The 21,941-nt window shown below is 37.3% G+C and overlaps 1 long non-coding RNA gene across 1 annotated transcript; it reads right to left on the reverse strand.

Annotated features, from left to right (window-relative positions):
- Window positions 1-2,373: 2,373 nt before the first annotated feature.
- LOC117324123 lies at window positions 2,374-14,454 on the reverse strand. Its single transcript, XR_004531895.1, has 3 exons — window positions 14,320-14,454; window positions 4,342-4,502; window positions 2,374-3,011 (listed from the first exon to the last, which is right to left on the reverse strand). It is a non-coding gene; the product is annotated as an uncharacterized LOC117324123 (long non-coding RNA).
- Between the last annotated feature and the right edge of the window lie 7,487 nt (window positions 14,455-21,941).

Below are 21,941 nucleotides of genomic sequence, written 5' to 3' on the forward strand. Positions count from 1 at the left end.
CCTCCATATTGAATGAAATACTAATTACGCATGCGCTGAAAACAGAAAGTACATGTAGGAACCACATGGCGAAGCGAGGAAGGCAATATGCTAGCTTAACATCTCCAGAAAGAAGGAAGCATAAATTAGATTATGAAAAGAGAACGAAGAAAGGGAAGGATATCAATCGGAGACTGCACAGACCGGTGGAATTATAACCGACAATGGAATCAGAACTCATGCGGACATGACACAGTTGAGTTTTTGTTGGAGAGGAAAGTGTGTAACGTACACACATACGTACAATGTAGTGTAACGTTCGGTCTGTTGCCATTTTACTGAAACCTCTAAGCATATGATGCGATTAAATCAATGGTTAGGATTTCTTTTGTGATATGTAGTGATTGCAGATTCACTATTTATAGTTCACCAGCTTAAACCTGTTGATAAATCACACATGTATCAATCCAGCGAAATGGGGTCGAAAGGGGTAAAGCTAAGAAAGCGTTTCGGTTCGTGGGCAACAACAGGCACAGGATCGTGATTTTTCGCAACGGATAATATTGAAATATTTTCTGTTTGCATTAAAACATCACAATTAGTTGTAGTTATGTTAGGCAACAGGCAATATATATAGTTGTCCCAGCTGAATGAAAATAAGCCCACCATATTAGTTTTCTTCTGTATGTAAATCTCTCCCAGAATGCACTGCGATCAAGGTCAAGTGTATGCAAAGTAGATTATAATGTTCAAAAGTTCGAATCTTCTTGGTTTTATTCCGACAATTTTTGACGTTATAAAATTATTTTTTTTAGTTGTAGGTCTTAAATAGGCATATATATATATATGGACTAAATGTCATTTATTGTCAAAATAATAGCAATTTATTACACTCTGTCGGAGGTGTAGCATCTTTAAGTAAAACCGTGTTTATATTATGAATATTATAATCTTGCAAAAAATCGATTCGTAGGAAAACTCCGCTAGAGTGGGGGAACGTAATTTCGCACACTTTCGGTATGTATCTAAATACATTTCCATCAAATTAATTTCAAATCGAGAAAAAATACCTCACATTGTTAGATGTACAAATGCTTCGTAACATACAAGCGTGTAACCTGATATGCGCACACGTATCACTGCGCATGGGAGCCTGTTGTTAACTTGTGTTTATTGCTTGATTCAAAGACGATCGGGAACGTAATTTCGCACTCCCATCAAACTTCTTTAATTTTGTTGGTAAAATTAGTTTTCGGACATTTAGTATACAAACAACATCTTTAACTAAGATTAAGCCCAGTGCCATGATTAAAATAATCTTTAAAATCAAAATAATGTAAAATTGGAAAGTGTCAATTTACCGAAATTTTTGCTTTGAATAATGACCGCTCCCTTCGGAGGTAATGTAAACAAGGCGGTGAAAATGATGGGGTGTCTGCAGGTCAACACTGTTATTAGTTATACTTTAGTGGGTTTGTATTCAGTTTTGATTATAATCTGATCAAATGATATTTTCCCTAAATATTTGCATATTCACATCCAAATCAACAACTGGGATTATTCTAAATAAAATATTTGATCATCCGGTATTCATTTTATCAGAAGAGAGTCGCATCAGTTAAACTTTGTTATCAAAACGAACTTTATCTGAAAATGGAAAAGGTCCACGAAGTTTGACATTAGTGAACATATAATCAAAAAAGCACAGTCCTCGACCATTTGGAGGAAAACACGCCAAAAATCCTCAGGTGTGCGAATTTACGTACTGTTCCTCCACATAGCATGGCATCTTATCATGGTAAATGTATGGATTATTTTTCACAAGTGAAAAGTATCATAAAAAAACTTATATTGAATGAATAATTGTCCAGTTTCACTGGTAAAAATGTAATAACATGAATTATTATGACTTAGTGGTGCTTTTCAGTAAGAGTTATTGCCCTTTGGTACTTATCTTATCAAAGTCCCTGGCAATATGACGATCAGATTCACTTATTTCATATTTAATACATCAAGCCCATTGTCAAATCCTCATGTACCCTTCTCCCTCTTATTCAACAATTCTTTCTCCACACTGACTTTCTTTTTTCTTTTCTTTAATTTCTTCTATCCCTCGTTCTTTCTAACAACCACAACACTATCATTTCAGTATCCATATGCATTCTGAAACCTTATAAAAATCGGGGGTATTGTTTTTATACATCGATAACCCCGATTTTTGTAAAGTTCCAGAATATGTATGAATACTTATAATTAATTCATAGTGTTTTGGTCGTTACTCGAAATCCCTAACCCGAGTCCCTGTGATCATTGCACGGTATTCTGTACCAAGTGTGTCGTCCTCGTACTCATAGTATATACATATAGTACACAACACATAACACGCAAAACGTCTGAGCTTCATAAAAAGTTTATAAACAATTCAAACATGAAACATTCATTTTGAAATGATAAGGGGAACTTACACACTATCTTAGCTGAAACATAAGTACACACGTCATTGGATACCGTTACCCACGTTTATATAGGTATACCGGTGTTCTGGGTCATCATTAAGGCGCTACTTCATACCTATATGTCTGGCTTTACATTAACATTACATAACACGTGTAATTAACAAGAATATTAGCCTAATTAAACCCGTCTTTTATAATAAACTTACACATTTGTTCTGACACTTTGCATTAATTGAGATCGTCCTAATATAACCAGGCAATACGCTACCAATTTCACTGTCTGGGAGAGAAAAACAAAATCCTTGTTTTGTGTTAGGGAAGTAATTTCGGACTAATAGTGTATATTGTTTCAGACTGTTTTGTGTATAGAGGAATTAACGGTCACTCATGAAATGTACAGCCTCGATTTGGCGAATTATCGTTTCATTAGATCTGAGTTTGTGTGTCCTTAGGGAAGAAGGCGGTCTGTAGACTTTCGTAGTTTTGACACCGTTTTGAGATCCATTGGTTTACCCCGAAGAAGTTCATGTCGATTTTCGGACAGACTGTGTTGGCACAAACGCCCATCAATTGGATCTGAAATTATAAACATTTTGCACTTTGGACTTAATTGTGAAAATTACAATTTGTCTCGACCATATCATGTAGCAAATCTTCATATAGGAAATCTAGAAAATTGTGAAATGCTTATAGACCATCACACTTTGATTACAATATATAACTTACAATCGATTAAAAAAAAAAATTAAACCGGGGATCAGAATATCCCTTATTACAATCATAAACATTCTTGATCAATTATGAACACATATCGGAACCAAACTGATGTTTTAACACTGTTTAATTATTAGACCGATACCTGTGAATGGACTTCGGTATACAAACTGTGATATTTCGTTGACTAGACAGAAATCTACCTGTCACCTTCATTCAGATCAGTAAGCAGAAATGTACACGTATGTGTTACTTTGGAGTTATGTGTACGAGATTGTAATCAAATCAACAGGTCTTCCCGTCTACACTAACATCTAACTACACCGGGGCGGCAAACAGTGAAGAAGTCAATTCGGCTTCGCTTCGTTATAATTATATTGCGGTAAATTTAAAAGGTCATCACGTTATGGTTGAGACCTTTCGGTGAAGCTGAGGAATGTGACCACTACTACAGCGTTCTCATTTAATGTCCAAACAGTGTACATGGATAACTACAATTTTCCTACTTTTACTGTTTTATTAGACGTCATATTTTAAAAATAAAATTGAGAATTTTTTAAAGCTAAATTGCTCCAAGATTGTCAAATTTGGAACTTAAAATAAAGAAATGGCACGATAGGTATTGTTTCATATAACAAAAAAAACAAACAAACATAAAACATTAGTAGCTTCGAAAGGTGTTGTTTCCCTCGGCCTCAGGCCTCAGGGAAGAAGAGCATCTTTCTCATGATAGCAATTTACTGGATTCACCTAAACAAAGTCAGTAATTGTGTGATTTTAACCGATAATGATGATGTTGACTGATATTGATGAAGGCGTTGATGATTGATACATTTATAATGTGTTGCTAAGTTATCATGTGTTGTTAAGTTTGAAAAAAAATGAAAAATAACAAAAATATAAAAATGAATAAATAAAAATGCACCACCAGTACTACCCTACTGAATTTCCGGATTTTTTTACTCTGATTACTTAGAAACATTTTGTTGTATTAGACACACACATGTAATCTGACGGAAACAATACTTACATAGGATAACGTGATTCAACGTGTCACCACTCGTCACCTCTAACGATTTGGAAGCATTTTCGGTAACTTTCCTTGACAATTTAAACATCTATTACTCATGAACGAATTCGGGAATTTGAACTTAACTATAATACAAATGCATACCTTTAATATATAACTTACTTTTTGGTCAAAGCAAATATTGCAGAGGAATAGACAGCGTTCTTCTAAGGAAAGGAACTGGATAATATCAGGATGAGCGAACACCGGAGTGGCTCGTGTAAGGCTTGCACCGCAAACAAGGGCGAGGAATAACATCACATGTGGCATCATCATCGTCATACCTGTAAGGGAGAGAGTGAAGTTACTAAGACTGAGTTATTGTATTCTGATGTCATAGTGACACTAACACGTGACCTCACCATCGTCATACCTGTAAGGGAGAGAGTGAAGTTATTAAGTCTGAGGGACTGTATTCTGATGTCATAGTGACACTAACACGTGACATCATCGTCACACCTGTAAGGGAGAGAGTGAAGTTATTAAGTCTGAGGGACTGTATTCTGATGTCATAGTGACACTAACACGTGACATCATCGTCACACCTGTAAGGGAGAGAGTGAAGTTATTAAGTCTGAGGGACTGTATTCTGATGTCATAGTGACACTAACACGTGACCTCACCATCGTCATACCTGTAAGGGAGAAAGTGAAGTTACTAAGACTGAGTTGTTGTATTCTGATGTCATAACAGCAATACCTTACATCATCGCTGTGATTGTTTTTTTTTTTTTTTTTTTTTTGTTGTTTAACGTCCTATCAACAGCTATAGTCATTTTAGGACGGTCTCTCCAGTGATGAGTGTGTGAAGTGAATATGTGTGTGTATTTTGGGAGGCTGTGGTATGTTCGTGTTTCGTCTCCTTTTGATAGAGTACCCTACCCAGTCACATTTAGCCAAATTTAGTCGCCTCTTGAGATCTTGCAGGGGCAACAGGCACCACGCCCTACCTACAGGACAGCCGTTGTTACATGTATGTGATCGAACTGATTATGGGACTGTGTTACATGTTCGCTGGCCTGAGTTTAAGGTTGATGGGTTGTTGTTGTATCTTAGATAGTCCATTGTTCCTTTATATTTATATGCTTCATAAGATCGAAGACTTTGGACACCGCAATATGTGGATAATAAAACATTATAGATGAACAAGCTACATAAGCCATGTATTTAAAAACAACAAGACGACAGGCTTGATTATATTGGGGTGCTGTAGTCCGTCAGATTATATCTGTTAAGTTTGCATTGCACTTATATTTTTATTGACACATTGAGGTGTCTCATCATGCAATATCAAAACGTGTTCTTGAGATTTTATCTGTCTGTTTTAAAGGTGTGTTGTTGTCTAGAGACAATGTGTAGTACGACCCTTTAATGTCCTTACGATATAAAAATCCAGCATTGCTAGATCTTCAAATTCCGATGCATAACTCACCTGATACATCAGTTTCACGTGAAAGAAATAAACATAAAAGTCAATATTTTTTATTCATCACGTAACACGCCATATGTATTAATTTTAAATTTCAATTCCTCTTTTATGTAATAATTAAACGCAATCAACACATAACGTAAACCAGATTAGACTACCAGTCCAACTGAAATGATCCCTCGTGTACATATTTATTGTTGAATAGTTCGTTCATTAATTAGATCGGTTGATAAACCTCCCCCGAATTTGTTTTAATGGTCTTGCGGATTTGTTTGCAGTCAACATTTGACTAATCACAGATCTCTCGTGTACAGGTAAACAGTAACTAAGATCTCTGTCGTGTACAGGTAAACAGTAACTAAGATCTCTGTCGTGTACAGGTAAACAATTGGGAACTAAGATCTCTGTCGTGTACAGGTAAACGATTGGGAACTGATATCTCTGTCGTGTACAGGTAAACAGTAACTAAGATCTCTGTCGTGTACAGTTAAACAGTTGGTAACTGATATCTCTGTCGTGTACAGGTAAACAGTAACTAAGATCTCTGTCGTGTACAGGTAAACAAGTGGGAACTAAGATCTCTGTCGTGAACAGGTAAACGATTGGGAACTGATATCTCTGTCGTGTACAGGTAAACGATTGGGAACTGATATCTCTGTCGTGTACAGGTAAACGATTGGGAACTGATATCTCTGTCGTGTACAGGTAAACGATTGGGAACTGATATCTCTGTCGTGAACAGGTAAACGATTGGGAACTGATATCTCTGTCGTGAACAGGTAAACGATTGGGAACTGATATCTCTGTCGTGAACAGGTAAACGATTGGGAACTGATATCTCTGTCGTGTACAGGTAAACGATTGGGAACTGATATCTCTGTCGTTTACAGGTAAAGAGTTGGGAACTAAGATCTCTGTCGTGTACAGGTAAACAATTGGGAACTGATATCTCTGTCATGTACAGGTAAACAGTAACTTAGATCTCTGTCGTGTACAGGTAAACAGTTAAGAACTAAGATCTCTGCCGTGTACAGGTAAAACAATTGGGAACTAAGATTTCCGTCTTGTACATGTAAAGAGTTGGGAACTAAGATCTCTGCCGTGTACAGGTAAACAGTTGGGAACTAAGATCTCTGTCGCAAGTCCTTGGTGACTTCTTCGTGGTAAGAAGAAAACATTATATAAATATCCGAACACGGCATTCTTCTCTGGAACAAGCGCCGAGGGATGTCTGGGATACTGCATTCATAGTTTCATAGCAGTATCTAATTACAGGGCAAAGCCAGAAGTCACTTCGTGATGTCACAAAAGAGGTCCATTAGAGACTGGCATTTCAGCAGTGTTCTCGTTAGGCTCGGGGCTACAAACGATACATTGGAAACACAGAAACTACTCCCACGTGGTAGAGAGTGAATGATCCCTATTTTTATGAATTCTTCAAATAGTGCCGAAATTAGCATTTGCTGAACCTCAAGAGACCAGTACAGAGTGTCAAGAGTCACGTGTTTACCAGAGATTGGGCTCTCATTGTCCCAGTCTCGATTAGTACATGATTAATACCGCAGCTCTGACAAAGCTGCTGCCACAACGCGCATGCGCAACTGTCGGTCCCTTGTCGGCACCAAAGGTCGACACCAAAGTGAGACAATGCCAACGCTTTATTTATGAATTACAGTAGCTTTGTTTCGCAGTGTTTGACCAATCTCTCCACCTATGAATACTTTATATATATGTAGATCAGACGATTACACGCGCGATCATCATACGTGGTAATGTCGCGCCCAGGAGTAATGATTCCAAAACATATAGTTTTTTAATCAACGATATTCCTTATCATTTTCTCTATCAAACAAGTAATAGGAGTAGAAACATTTGGATCAGTTGTACGCAGCTCTCAGTTTCTGGATCTAATTTTCAAACCGTACACGCAATGTTTACCTCTGTCGTTGTAACAATGATATATACTGTGTATGTAGATATCGCTAATAGGAATGAATGCATGAATCAGTATTAACTTAAACCAACACATTCGCAATTTGTACATTTTATCAAATCTCTATCTCTCAAACAAAACCGTGATTCTGCGCAAAAACGCTAGCGTCATCAACTGTGGGGAAAACGCCCTCAAAGACTAGTTGTTCTATAGCACGTCTAGACGTGCAATTGTATCAATATGAACGCAGAATGGACGCACTCTATCAACAAACAATGCCAGTTCATTTGTGACAACTTATATTGTTCAATATTGTATCGCGGATGCTCAACCCAAATCGAGACAACAGTGTCGTGCTCCTTTCTCGCCATACTCACGAGAATAAAACATACTGTAACTCGGTGTCGACTCAGAATCACTACATGTATGTCTGTACTTGTAAAAGTAGAGTACGATTGACGATAAGGTAAACGTGCACGCGACTTTTGTTGTCGGTTGTGCTGAATTCTAATATTGATCATGATCTGAGATATCGACGAACAGTCAAATCAGATTTCAGTTATTCTCTCCATGTATCGTAGCACAGGTACAGAACTACATGTGCTGTAATAAGATACATTGTACCCTGTGGATTTCCTTATATGTCCTTTGAACTCTTCATGAGGTATCTGCCAACGTGCTGTAGCGTGTATTGCGCATGTGCACACCAAAATGGCGACGAGGACACAACTCGCTGGTAACGAAGAAGTTTTATTTTTTGTTACAGTTATCTACGATCGTTTCCGAAGTTTTTACCACTGGGAGAAAAATTGACTGTTTCATTATATGTATGAAAGTATTTTTATGTGGACGTCACGCCACTGCAATAATAGGTCAAACAGCTGGTGAAGGTTCCATGTTCGTGTGGTATTTGCAAAAAAAAACAAAAAACAAAAAACAAACAACAAAAAACCCCGAAAACTAGCTTGTCCACAATATCTTTATTCTTGTGCTAATCATCATTTGCACAAACATGTTTCACTAGTGTGATGCTCAGAGTCGAATTTGGACGTCAAATCATTTAATTGTGATAAGATATATTTTTATTTCAGCATGTCGGTTTAAGATACAGTTATATAAACTTAAATACACGTGACATCTTCTAGCCTTTGGTTCGGTTCATATACGTATGTGTGACATAAATCAACATTCCATACAATTACCGACAACTTTAAAATACTGCTATCAGACAATCTAATTCAGTACTCAGGGGAGGCAATCAAACATGTGGCTTTGAAGTACTATAATAGCCCTTCGTTGTAGTAACCTTTAGTTATACCAAAAGTTACTATAACGCATTACTGTGACATTTGGCATATGAGCAATATGCATAAATTTTTTTCATGAGTTATTCATCTCAAGAGTCATTTTGACACAATCTTTACCTAACATTTAATGTCCCCCTGTATAGAGTCCGACCAGATATTATTAGATTAATCATTGTGGTGGAGGTTTAAGTTTTGTGAGGTCCCCTGTGTAGAATCCGACCAGATGTCATGATTTGTTCTTACAATATAAACACGCGCCATTTGATAGTGGAACGGTCTTTGGCGGATGACAGTTGTCATTTTGGCTGAATTTGTGCCGCTCACCTTTGCGGTTTACATATATTTACATTCCTTTATCTAATCTGGAATTATTAAAGAATTCATTACCATGCAAAATAAACTGCAAAGGCCACTTTAACAAGAAAGTGTGCTATTTTCCGCCATATATATTTGTGTTTGAGTTTTTAATTTCCATGCGCAAACAGAGCTTCACAGCATTGATGTGGATTAGGCCAGTGGTTTTTTAAACGAACATTAATGTTTGTTAATTATTTCTTATCGCAATGCAGGGAAGGCAAAAATGCCTGTTGTCTACACTGTGTTGTAACTATCAGGCTTCTGGGTTGATGACATTCCAAACCGATAACATATCAAGACTTTGATATTTCCGTGAACATTAAGCAAATGTCTTGTTACAAACAATAAGGCAACGTACACTTCTAGGAATAGTGTCAACAGTCAGAGTGTACGTCTACTGTATACTGTACTAATCTTTCTAACCCATATACAAGTTATATTGATTTAAAGTTTTCAGATAGATGGTGTATGTTAAGTACGATCTTTAACAATCTTGGTTCCATGTCGTCAAATGAAAAGCGAAATTCTGGTTGAATTTACAATAACTAGATGTGATTATAAATCATGATTATTTCTGTACGCAGGGTATCGAACCCGGCACCTCCGGATCGCTACTCTCATCAAGCTGAAGAGTAGTTCTCACTAGCCAAACGGTATGTCGCGACTTCCTGATCGACCTACTAGAAAAAGAGAAATAGTGTATAACTTAGTTAGCTGTCATAGTCCTATTTCATTGGTAGATAATTAGTAAGCGACAACATTAGTAATTGTATGATTGTCACTTCATAACCAATTGTCAATCCTAAGTCAACATAGCCTTCGAATTAAATTGGCAATGATTTGATACGAACAAGTATGTTTCTTACCATGGACAGGGATATCCACATTTTACCAGGGTGAAATTTTCTTTTCTCCCATACTTCACAGGGTTATCCGGCGGTTGCTAGGGAAAAGATAAATCGATAGTACACAGGGTGGGTAAAGACAGCTGGCACGCGTTATATGACGCTGTCACAATAACGTAACGTCATCATTTTACGTTGAGTAACCAAGTCGTAAATGATGACGTCATAAATTTTGACGCACATTCCAAGGAGCAGTGAAGATGACGCGATGAAAACTTTCATAAAAACTTACGTTTGGTTGCAAGTATGTGAGAAAAATAATCAATCATGGGTCTGATCCGCTAACAAGGATATCTCAACCCTCGTGTAAGAGTTTGGCTGGCCAGCACTCGGCAAGCCTCGTGCTGACTGGCCAAACTCTTACACTCGGGTAGAGATATCCTTGTCCACGGAACAGACCCATGGTAGATTATATTAGTCTCTTTCCCTGGATAGGGATATCCACATTTTACCGTCGTGATATTTTCTTTTCTCTTACCCTGGACAGGGATATCGACATTTTACCGTTGTGAGATTTTCTTTTCTCTTACCCTGGATAGGGATATCCACATTTTACCCGTTGTGAGATTTTCTTTTCTTTTATACTTCATAGGGTTATCCCGCGGTTGCTAGGAAAAATATTAATCGAATCTTTCACATCCTTGGGTTTGAGACAGAGGAAGCTCAACCGGAGGGAGAGGATTCTCAAGTTGACAAACACGAGGCTTGCTGAGTATCTTACCCCGAAGGGATGGGTGATATGTTTTCTCTTATCCTGTTTACACTCTTATATAATACTGACGTTACATCTATATAAGGAAATGTTGGCGTGACGTAATTGAATCTTGTGTTTCCGAACAAGAAGCTTGCCGAGTGTATCTTACCCCAAGGGGTCTCACTTCCATGGGGGTGAATGATATTTACCCCTTACCCTGTTTACCCTTTTATGTACATGTATCTAATATGGACGTCACATCAGTTCAAAAAAAAATGTTGACGTGATGTAACGTGAGGTGATTGAATTGTCGATATGGCGTCATGATTATTGTCGCCGTGACGTCATGGTATATTGTTAATATGACGAAATGCAATCGTTGAGAACGTGCAAATAACACGTGTAGCTTTTCTTGTCCCTATGTTGCGACCAATAGAATATTACATGGGTCTGTTCCATGTACAGGGATATCTCAACCCGAGTGAAAGATGCTAATGTAAGTGTTTATGAAAGTTTTTCATCGCACCATCTACAGTGATCCTCGGAATTTGCGTCAAAATTGATGACATCGTAATTAACGACTTGGTTACTCAGCGTAAAATGATGACGTTACATTATTGTGAGCAGCGTCATATAGCGCGTGTCAGCTGTCTTTACCCCCCTGTGTGAGATCGATTTATCTAGCAGTCGCGGGATTACCCCGTGAAGTATGTGAGAATAATAGAAACGTTCACCCCCTTGGGTGTCAGACAGGGGAATCTCAACCCGAAGGGGGAGATTCTTAAGTTGCAAAACACAAGGCTTGTCGAGTGTTTGGCAGCTTAAAAGTATCTTACACCAAAGGAAATGTGGAACTATATTTTGTTTATTCCTGTAGTTGACAACCTTTCCTGGCTGTTTAGCGATTCAGTTAACAGTCCGGCTGTTACGCAGAAAAAAAGAATGCCGATTTAATCTTTTCATGACATTAAATGAAATCACAGGTTAACTTGTTTTTTTTTTATCCTTTAACGGGGTGTAAACTGCATTTTTAACTGATAATGTCTATAAAAGATGCAGTTAACATACAAGTTAACAATAAAAAATAAGAATTATTCCGTAAAGGTATCTCATATGGTCGTTACATCAATGCAAGGCAATATTGACGTGACGTCATGGTATTGTTGAGGTGACAAAATGCAATTGCTGAGAACGTGCAAAGAGCACGTGTAGCTTGTCTTTTCCCTATAGCATGAGTAAAGAAAATCGCACCTGGGTAAAACTGCGGAAATTCCTGTCCAGGGTAAGAGAAAAATATAATCTAACATTGGTCTGCTCCGTGGACAGGGATATCTCAACCTGACTGTAAGAGTTTGGCCAGTCAGCACGAGGATCTCACTTCCAATGCGATGAAAGATTCTATTTATCTTAAAATAACAGAAAAAAACCAAGAGATCCCAGAGGAATCTTGGCACCCACCACTGAATGATACATATCAATCAAATGAAAAACTGATCTTTGTCTCTACAAATGTGAAAAAGACCTATAATAGCCATTTAGTACTTAAATTTGAGAACTAGCAGTAACAGAACTTCAATTGTCAAAATCCAAGATGGCTGGCTATTGACCATGTTGTTCTCTGATCGGTCCCAAACTATAATATTCACAACTATTGACCAAGGGGGAACCTACATTTGATATTTAAGGAAAATCCCTTCATCACTTTCTGAGAAATAGCGATAACAAGAATTATTTACGGAGGGTTGGAGGGAGGGACGGCCACGGGCGTAGTACGGCAGGGCGATTTGAAAAGTCCACCATTTGATGATGGTGGGATAAAAACTAATTATGTTGTCGGACAATAAATGACGTCCAACCTCCGGAATGACAGTACAGGTGTCACTCGAGATCACGGCGTGGTGAGTGGTACCATTTAACGTTAAAATCAACGCCTATACTGAAGTAAATACTAGTTTACCAGTGTTGTAGGGAACTTATAATTATATACGCTAGTTTCGTTTTCCTTTGAGGCTGTGGACTGTTAACGACGTTTGCTATTTGAAATAAGATAAATGATACATTTCATTGACACTAATATTAACAACATATCGACAATGATTGATACGAATCGTGCGATATCATTCCAAGGGAAGATCACTTTGACAGATGAGACCGACATTTAGATTTCAAAGTGAGCACGCGCCACTAAGCCAGTAAGTATCGGACATAAGGAAAACCGTGTCTGTCAGAGTCTCTTTGGTTGGAGTTATATCAGATTTAGGTATATGCTTTCTTTTCTTAATTATATATAGTAATAATGTATATCGCTTGAACACCGCATCTAACAGATAAGTTGTACTTCGTTTTTGTAGTAACTACCTATATATAGTCCAAAAATATACACAGTGATGTAGAAAATACTGTTGTTGTTTTTTTATCAAAATTTTATCATTAGTAACATGATTCTCAGTTTTGATAGGTGTCGGGATATAACTTATTTTCAATTACTGAGTAAAAAAGGAATATTTACATTACTTCCACTTGAAGAAGACTATATTTTCTGCATTGATTACATACCTGGGACCCGTTTTAAATAGTTTCTATACTTCCAACTTCGACCAACAATGTATTAACGCATCTACTGTGCGAGTATTGCGAAAGTTGAAACTTAATTTATTTTCACTCTGTTTTGAACATCCCAGTACAGTTTAATAACACTAACATGTAAAACATCAACATCTTATTGGTGATATTGTCTTAAACCAAAATACATTTATACATCAATATGGGTACATGTATACATCATATTGGTACATTTATACATCATATTAGTACATTTATACATCATATTAGTACATTTATACATCAATATGGGTACATTTATACATCATATTGGTACATTTATACATCATATTGGTACATGTATACATCAATATGGTACATTTATACATCAAATTGGTACATTTATACATCATATTGGTACATTTATACATCATATTGGTACATTTATACATCATATTGGTACATTTACACATCAATATGGGTACATTTATACATCATATTGGTACATTTATACATCAATATGGGTACATGTATCATCATTTTCCTCAAAGAAGAGACATGCGTTTTAGTCCTAGCGTAGACAGGAATTTGTGTTACAATTTCAATCTATATTGTCCAGATACAAATCTTATCGGTTACCCCGTGTAGGAGTACTATATATCTGTTCCAAACTTGTCCTCCAAATATAACGATTTGATATATATCTTTGTCTAAAATGAAGTTCACTGTCACAGTCTAAACTGTAAGAAAAAATACCATATCATATATAGAAATAATAGTAGTTACGGAAAAACAGCCAGTGCTGTTCATGTCCAAACTCGAGAATAGACATTTTCTGAACACAGTCAAATACGTTGTTTTTCCCCCATGAAGAAACCAATACCAGCAATATATAAATATACAGAGAAAGAGAGAGAAATGATAAAGCAAACTCACCTGCAGTCGTGAGAGGAAAGCGTCCTATGTCTTGTGACAGTTTGTTGGGAGTGAGACTGACATACCTTCCGTATAATTAGCCACTGCAGCCGTGACGTCACACACCATCCCTCGCCAGGATACGTAGCTGCTGCCATACAATTTCTATGTAGATTAAGTACTGTTTATAGATCGCCATTAGTTGGATATAACAGGCATGAGGAACAATGGATTATCGAGTTTATATACCTAGTCACGAGTACTGGTCAATGTCTGAGAACGTTAGGAAGATAATCAAAGAAAAATTAGAGTTGAATCAATGGTTGTTTAATAATCATAATATTCAAATTAGAAGTTACGTGGTGGAATTTTAAGTGATCACCCCGAGATGGGATAACTTTTTATATATTCATACTTCTGCAGACAAATTTTCATCTGCTCAAAATGAAATTCAATAAAGGCAATGAGAAATGGTGATAACTGGGTTAATGATTTAAAAAAGGCCGACAAATTATACCCATAGAAAACATTGTAATTCTTTTTTGTGAATATAACCATATATTTTCTAATAATTAAACTTTGCGTTGATCTCACATTGTTTCAATACGTTCTTAATCACATGACTATAATGCATCATTCCGGGGCAATGTTGACCTACGGTTGTACGTTACGTCAACGCTTTTCATGCTGACTCAAATATCAGTCTGCTTCAAGCATTTACATGATAAAATTTTTAAGATTTAATTTCAGTAAATAAAATAAACAAACACTAATTTATGGACAGTTCACAGCCGGTAATATAACAAAACAAAGCTATGTGATTTAACAGAACAAAGTCCTGTGATATAACAGAACAAATCCCTGTGATATAACAGAACAAATCCCTGTGATATAACAAAACAAAGCCATGATATATAACAGAACAAAGCCCTGTGATATAACAGAACAAATCCCTGTGATATAACAGAACAAAGCCCTGTGATATAACAGAACAAAGCCCTGTGATATAACAGAACAAATCCCTGTGATACAACAGAACAAAGCCCTGTGCTATAACAGAACAAAACCCTGTGATATAACAGAACAAATCCCTGTGATACAACAGAACAAAGCCCTGTGATATAACAGAACAAAGCCCTGTGATTTAACAAAAGAAAACCACGTGATATAACAGAACAAAGCCCTGTCATTTAACAGAACAAAGCTCTGTGATTTAACAAAACAAAGCCCTGTGATATAACAGAACAAAGCCCTGTGATTTAACAGAACAAAGCCCTGTGATTTAACAAAACAAAGCCCTGTGATATAACAAAACAAAGCCCTGTGATTTAACAAAAAAAACACGTGATATAACAGAACAAAGCCCTGTGATTTAACAAAAGAAAACCACGTGATATAACAGAACAAAGCCCTGTGATTTAACAGAACAAAGCTCTGTGATTTAACAAAACAAAGCCTTGTGATATAACAGAACAAAGCCCTGTGATTTAACAGAACAAAGCCCTGTGATTTAACAAAACAAAGCCCTGTGATATAACAAAACAAAGCCCTGTGATTTAACAAAACAAAGCCCTGTAATATAACAGAACAAAGCCACGTGATATAACAGAACAAAGTCCTGTGATTTAACAGAACAAAGCCCTGTGATTTAACAGAACAAATCCCTGTGATATAACAAAACAAAGCCCTGTGATATAACAGAACAAATCCCTGTGATATAACAGAACAAAGCCCTGTGATATAACAGAACAAATCCCTGTGATATAACAGAACAAATCCCTGTGATACAACAGAACAAAGCCATGTGATATAACCTAACAAAGCCCTATGATATACCAAAACAAAGCACTCTGATATAACAGAACAAAGCCACGTGATTAAACATAACAAATTTAAAAAATCTATTTCAAAGAATGCAAAATAGAAAAAAAACGTACATGTACGTCGTCTGGTTTAAGAGATATTGCATTATTGTGTGCCATATAGGAATGAGCTCCCGTGATACCGTCGGTATCCGAGAACTGATAACCGAGAGCAAAATGTAACCAAATCGAGCCCATCTTTGTTTTCAAACTCATTAAGATAGCTAGAAATGTCATCAGTTATCACTGACAAACAATATCCAAGAATGTCTTTTTCGAAGGTTTGATAAATGTTGCTCTGATTCCATGGTCGGTTATTCACTGTACTCACGAACAGAGACCGTGGGAGGATAGGTACAGTGAATCTCATTTAGGTTCTAATAGAAACAAACCACATACTACCAAACATATCAATCTTTAGAACTTTTCTGTTTGAAACATATTTTGGGGTCCCCGTCCTGAGATTCGCAACCAAAACATGCAATACATGTGTTACTAATGGTCAATGAATTTAACGACAAATACACATCTTGTTTTTTCACGACAGCATCGATGTTTGATTTTTGAAATTTTTCAAAATTATGTATTTGAAATAGTTTCACCATCGAGAGGAAAGCTGTGGAGGCGGCCGTCATATTGTGGAACTGAAAACACCAAGACAGCCGTCTTATGATTGTTCAAAATTCCCGAAGAAACAACTTTCTGGAAACGACAAAAAGTGTTCCAATCGTCCCATGGCCTCTATCTGTGAGCGCCAGGACCGTTCTCTGATTCATTAAGAGACAAACACCTGCATTTTTAAATAAATAAAAACGACACGGTTTTTCTTGGCGACATCATGGTTCATTGATTTAATAAAATCACGTCATATCTAGTAGTCTTACTGACGCATCATCCACAAAGTAAGTCATCCAGTAAAATTAAAGAAATGATCGTAGTTATCATCATGTTAATGTAATTGAAATAGAATTGATAACCTGTGTCTGTTCGGGGTCAAATCACCTCATCCTTGGCATGATATTCTCCAACATCTTATAATGACATTCTCGGTGTCGCCTTGAACGAAATATTGGAACAGAATGTCAGTCTTCGACTGAGATAGTCAATCTCGAACACATAACAATTTCTATTGTTTTCTGGTTACAGTTGATGTGACAGAACTTTGGCCCGGGATGTGACTTTTTTTTGTTACAGTGTATTAACGGCGAGGGTCTTAATTTAGGCTTAATTGTTTTATTCAAGATTTAAAGTATTTCCATAAAAGTTTAAGATAAAACAAAAAACAAAAGAAAAGCAAAAAAAAAAAAAAAAAAACTGTCTAGTTTAAAGATTAATGAAAATCTACAGTATGATATAGATTAATATAAGAGTAAGAGTTTGGATGGCCAGCACGAAGCTTGCGGAGTGATGTTTAGCCAAACTCTTAAACACTCACTTACACACCAACAACCTACACACCCGCAAAGCCTACACACCTTCACAACCTACACACCCTCACAGTAACCACACTCAATTGCACTCCTTCACATCAATACACACACACTATTACACACTTATATACTGGTCCTCTGTCTCTAGAATATTAAAATTATTAATAAAATTGAGCTATACGATGTTGATCATTTGGATATGTCTGATTCTAAGTTTCAAACGAGATGTATATAATCTAGTATTAGAATTTAGCTTAGTAATTCCTAAAAAAAACTGGTGGCCAGTCTAACACACCCTCACAATCTACACATCCCATATACCCATATAACTTCAGCACACCCACAACCTACATACCGTCACATCCTACACACCGTCACATCCTACACACTGTCACAGCCTACACATTGTCACATCCTACACACCGCCACAACCTACACACCGTCACATCCTACACATTGTCACAGCCTACACACCCTCACAGCCTACACACCATCACAAACTACACACCGTCACAGCCTAAACATCCACAACCTACGCATTGTCACATCCTACACATTGTCACAGCGTACACACCATCACAGCCTACACACCATCACAAACTACACACCGTCACAGCCTAAACATCCACAACCTACACATTGTCACATCCTACACATTGTCACAGCCTACACACCATCACAAACTACACACCGTCACAGCCTAAACATCCACAACCTACACATTGTCACATCCTACACATTGTCACAGCATACACACCATCACAAACTACACACCGTCAAAGCCTACATACTGTCTCAGCCTAAACATACACAACCTACACACCGTCACAGCCTACACACCCTCACATCCTACACACCCTTACATCCTACACACCGTCACACCCTACACATCGACAACCTGCACACCGTCACAACCTACACCCCCTCACCACATACACGCCCTCACAGCCTACACACCGTCACAGCCTACATACCGTCACAGCCTACATACCGTCACAGCCTATACACCGCCACAACCTATACACCGTCACAGCCTACATACCGTCACAGCCTACACACCCTCACAACCTATACAGCGTCACAGCCTACACACCGTCACAGCCTATACACCGCCACAGCCTATACACCGCCACAGCCTACACACCCTAACAACCTACACACCCTAACAACCTACACACCGTCACAACCTGTACCCCCATCACAACCTACACACCCTAACAACCTACACACCCTAACAACCTACACACCGTCACAACCTGTACCCCCATCACAACCTACACAGCTATGCACTGTCACAAGCTACATGCCCTCACAAGATACACACTTTACGACCTTGACATCATCACAACCTACACACCCTCACAATATATACTGTAAGCAAGTACATTTTTTTTAACATCGCACTCATTCCTTTTTTCTTTTTTTTTTAGTTTTTAATTATTTGTTTATTTATCTATTGTTACATTTTAAACTATCTGCTTCTTTGGAAGTGTTGCTAGGCACACCAAATACGATCTCTCTTCTGTAGGCACAGCGTTCATCATGAGTGACATTTCATACAGTTTGATGTAAATATACAGTCATGTAAAACCATTCAATGGTTTGAATATTTCTGAAGTGCAATCCATGCCAGGATAGAACATGCAATTTTTTTCGTTCTCCGGTAATGTCAAAATTCTTGTATAGGTCTTTATATTATAACATGATATGACTCAGACCCTGTATGATTTCAGTGAAACACTAAGAAAAAAATAAAAACTTAAGATAAAAACGATTTTCAATAAAGGATAAGAGCAGATATGCCATAAATTTGTATCGAAAGAATGCTTCACGTGCATATAATGATACATTTCGTATCTTGAGGGGAGACCACGTGACCTTTGTGTAACTTACAGAATCTGTACCCAATATGTCGTGACGACAATGACGGGGAATTGGAGCGGCTATAAGGTCTCTCGCGATTAATTCTAATTAAGTAAGTCAAAGATTTTCTCTTTGTCATGTCAAATTCTTCTTTTTTGAAAACGATTTTAATTACTTTTACAAGAATATGATACCTTTTTATACCACAAAGAAATAAAAGTGTATCCCCTTTCGGCACATTCAAGAATCGATCTTTCTCTTCGTTGCTCAAATTGACAGCTCTTGATGGGTCTAATGAACCAAGTTTACGGTTGTGTGCAAATATGACAATCCGATTTCCTCAGTGACATTCATAATTAGAATCGTAGTGAGAAAAAACACAAGTGTGAATTTGGATGAAAGAAAATATATAGAACATGGCACTTCCGATAGGTTATACCAAATCTATCACAGAATACATTGCGTTCTCCCCCATTCACCTCTTCCTGAAGACATGTACACTTCATGTGTTGACTACAAAAATCGTATAATATCAGTTATAATGTTGAGTCTTCTTTTTAAACAAGAAATACAACTTATCCACGACATTTTCATGTTTTTCCAGATTTTGCTGTCTTTAACATAGTCTATTTTGTGATGTGAAATTTTAATCTAATTAACCTACCAATATCTTGTACCGATGATATATACTGAGCATTGTTTATTGAGGAGTTTTTAACCCGACAAAGAGATCGTCTGTTATTGGTGTTTGTGACAGAGCAACGCTCCTGGCGTTCGGCCTTATTTACAACAGAAATATTCATGAATCGCGGTCGTCCCTATTGATAAGTGGTAAGCCATTGTACAATACCAGTGATACCATACCTATTATATACGGCCTTCCATCGTACACTAGCTTGTTAATAAGGAAGTCAATCCACTGAATTCAGAGTACATCATCCTAAATGATTAGCAATTAGCGATTCTGATGTCGGAATTACACGTGGCGACATACATTATATAAACGTGGTGGTTCCTCCAGATAAATCATTCGATACTTGTCGCCAAACATTTCCCTGTTTACAGTTCGACTCGGTAGCCAAGAAAACTTTACCTATACGCGACGTTATCCGTAAAGCTCCATTTTATGTATAAGTTATGATATTCTAGAGACAGGAACCAGTCTACTTGTTATATAACATACCTTATACCAAACTAGGGAACGATTCGGCCCTCCTGTTATTGGGGAGCTGTCTTTTCTTTGAGAGGTGAACGGCGAAACATGTCGTGCACATACAACAGAAAACTGTAATGGTAGGATCTAGCAAAATATCCGAAAATAATACATTGTACCACGAGCTTCATTTCAGGATGTAATGCTTAAAAACACAAAACAGCTTTGTATTAACATACTCGTAACCATGGAAACAAAACGAGCCTGTGTCTTCCCGACTTGTTTTAATTTCATATGATATTGACTTAACGAAGAATTATTAGACAGCGTTGCAACTAAACCTCGTCGAGTCCTTCAAATCTATCTATGTATTGACGATGTGATGTGTTTAGATACCAGGAAATATCCCGAACAACATTAAATAAAGTGTTTCACAGACTCGTCCACACACCACGTATCAACAGCTTACAACCAAGTTACAACGATATCCGCAATCTGGCTATTACCCGTCAATTTTTCTATGACATTCGTATATTTCCCGTCCAAGTTTTATCTAATTCTGTCATAACCACATTGGTGACCAGACAACATTCGTACCACAAAGAACAACTACATGCCATGGTTAAATCTGTTGTAAAATTTATATTACGCAATGTTATTATCATCCGTGTCTAACTCGTGATTCTGGTAGAACGTAGTTAAATGGTTGTCTTTGTCACCTAACAATTCTTGGTGCTTTTGTCTTCGTGTAATGAAAACGTATTTAACCAGATGATTTTACTTGCAAAATATATAAAGGGGATATGACAAAGCGAACGAGTTATCGGAAACTGCTCGGCTCGACGCCAAAATCATAGCCTATCGTGTTATAATTTGTCTCCTCGGCTTTAACAGGCATAACACAGTCATCAACATGCATTGCATATGAAATAAGCCAATTCCTCTGATGCAATTTCCATTAATTTTGATCTTTTGAACTCGCTCGCATCAGCCCTGGAATAGCAATGACTACAAGGAGTGTGACTTCCTGCTAATACATGATGCTGAGAATTACTACGGAATATTGTGTATATGACAATGGAGCTAATTTCCTTCCAAGTAAACATGATGTTATACTATGGAAAATGATGTATGAAAGGACACGACACTGTTTAACGCTGTAATTAGATAAATAGGGACGATTCCACGGGGCGTTAAAAGTACGATGCTCTTTCGAGCATTTTGAATAAGAAATGTTTAAAGTGCATACAGAGCGTGAGTGTCAGTGCCACGGAACGAATCAGATATTTACCGTGGCTTTTTAGGTCAACTGAGACGAAGTCTCAGTTGACCTAT

This window comes from Pecten maximus, chromosome 3 (genome assembly GCF_902652985.1).
Source record: "Pecten maximus chromosome 3, xPecMax1.1, whole genome shotgun sequence".
In the NCBI taxonomy this organism is placed as follows: Eukaryota; Metazoa; Mollusca; class Bivalvia; order Pectinida; family Pectinidae; genus Pecten; species Pecten maximus.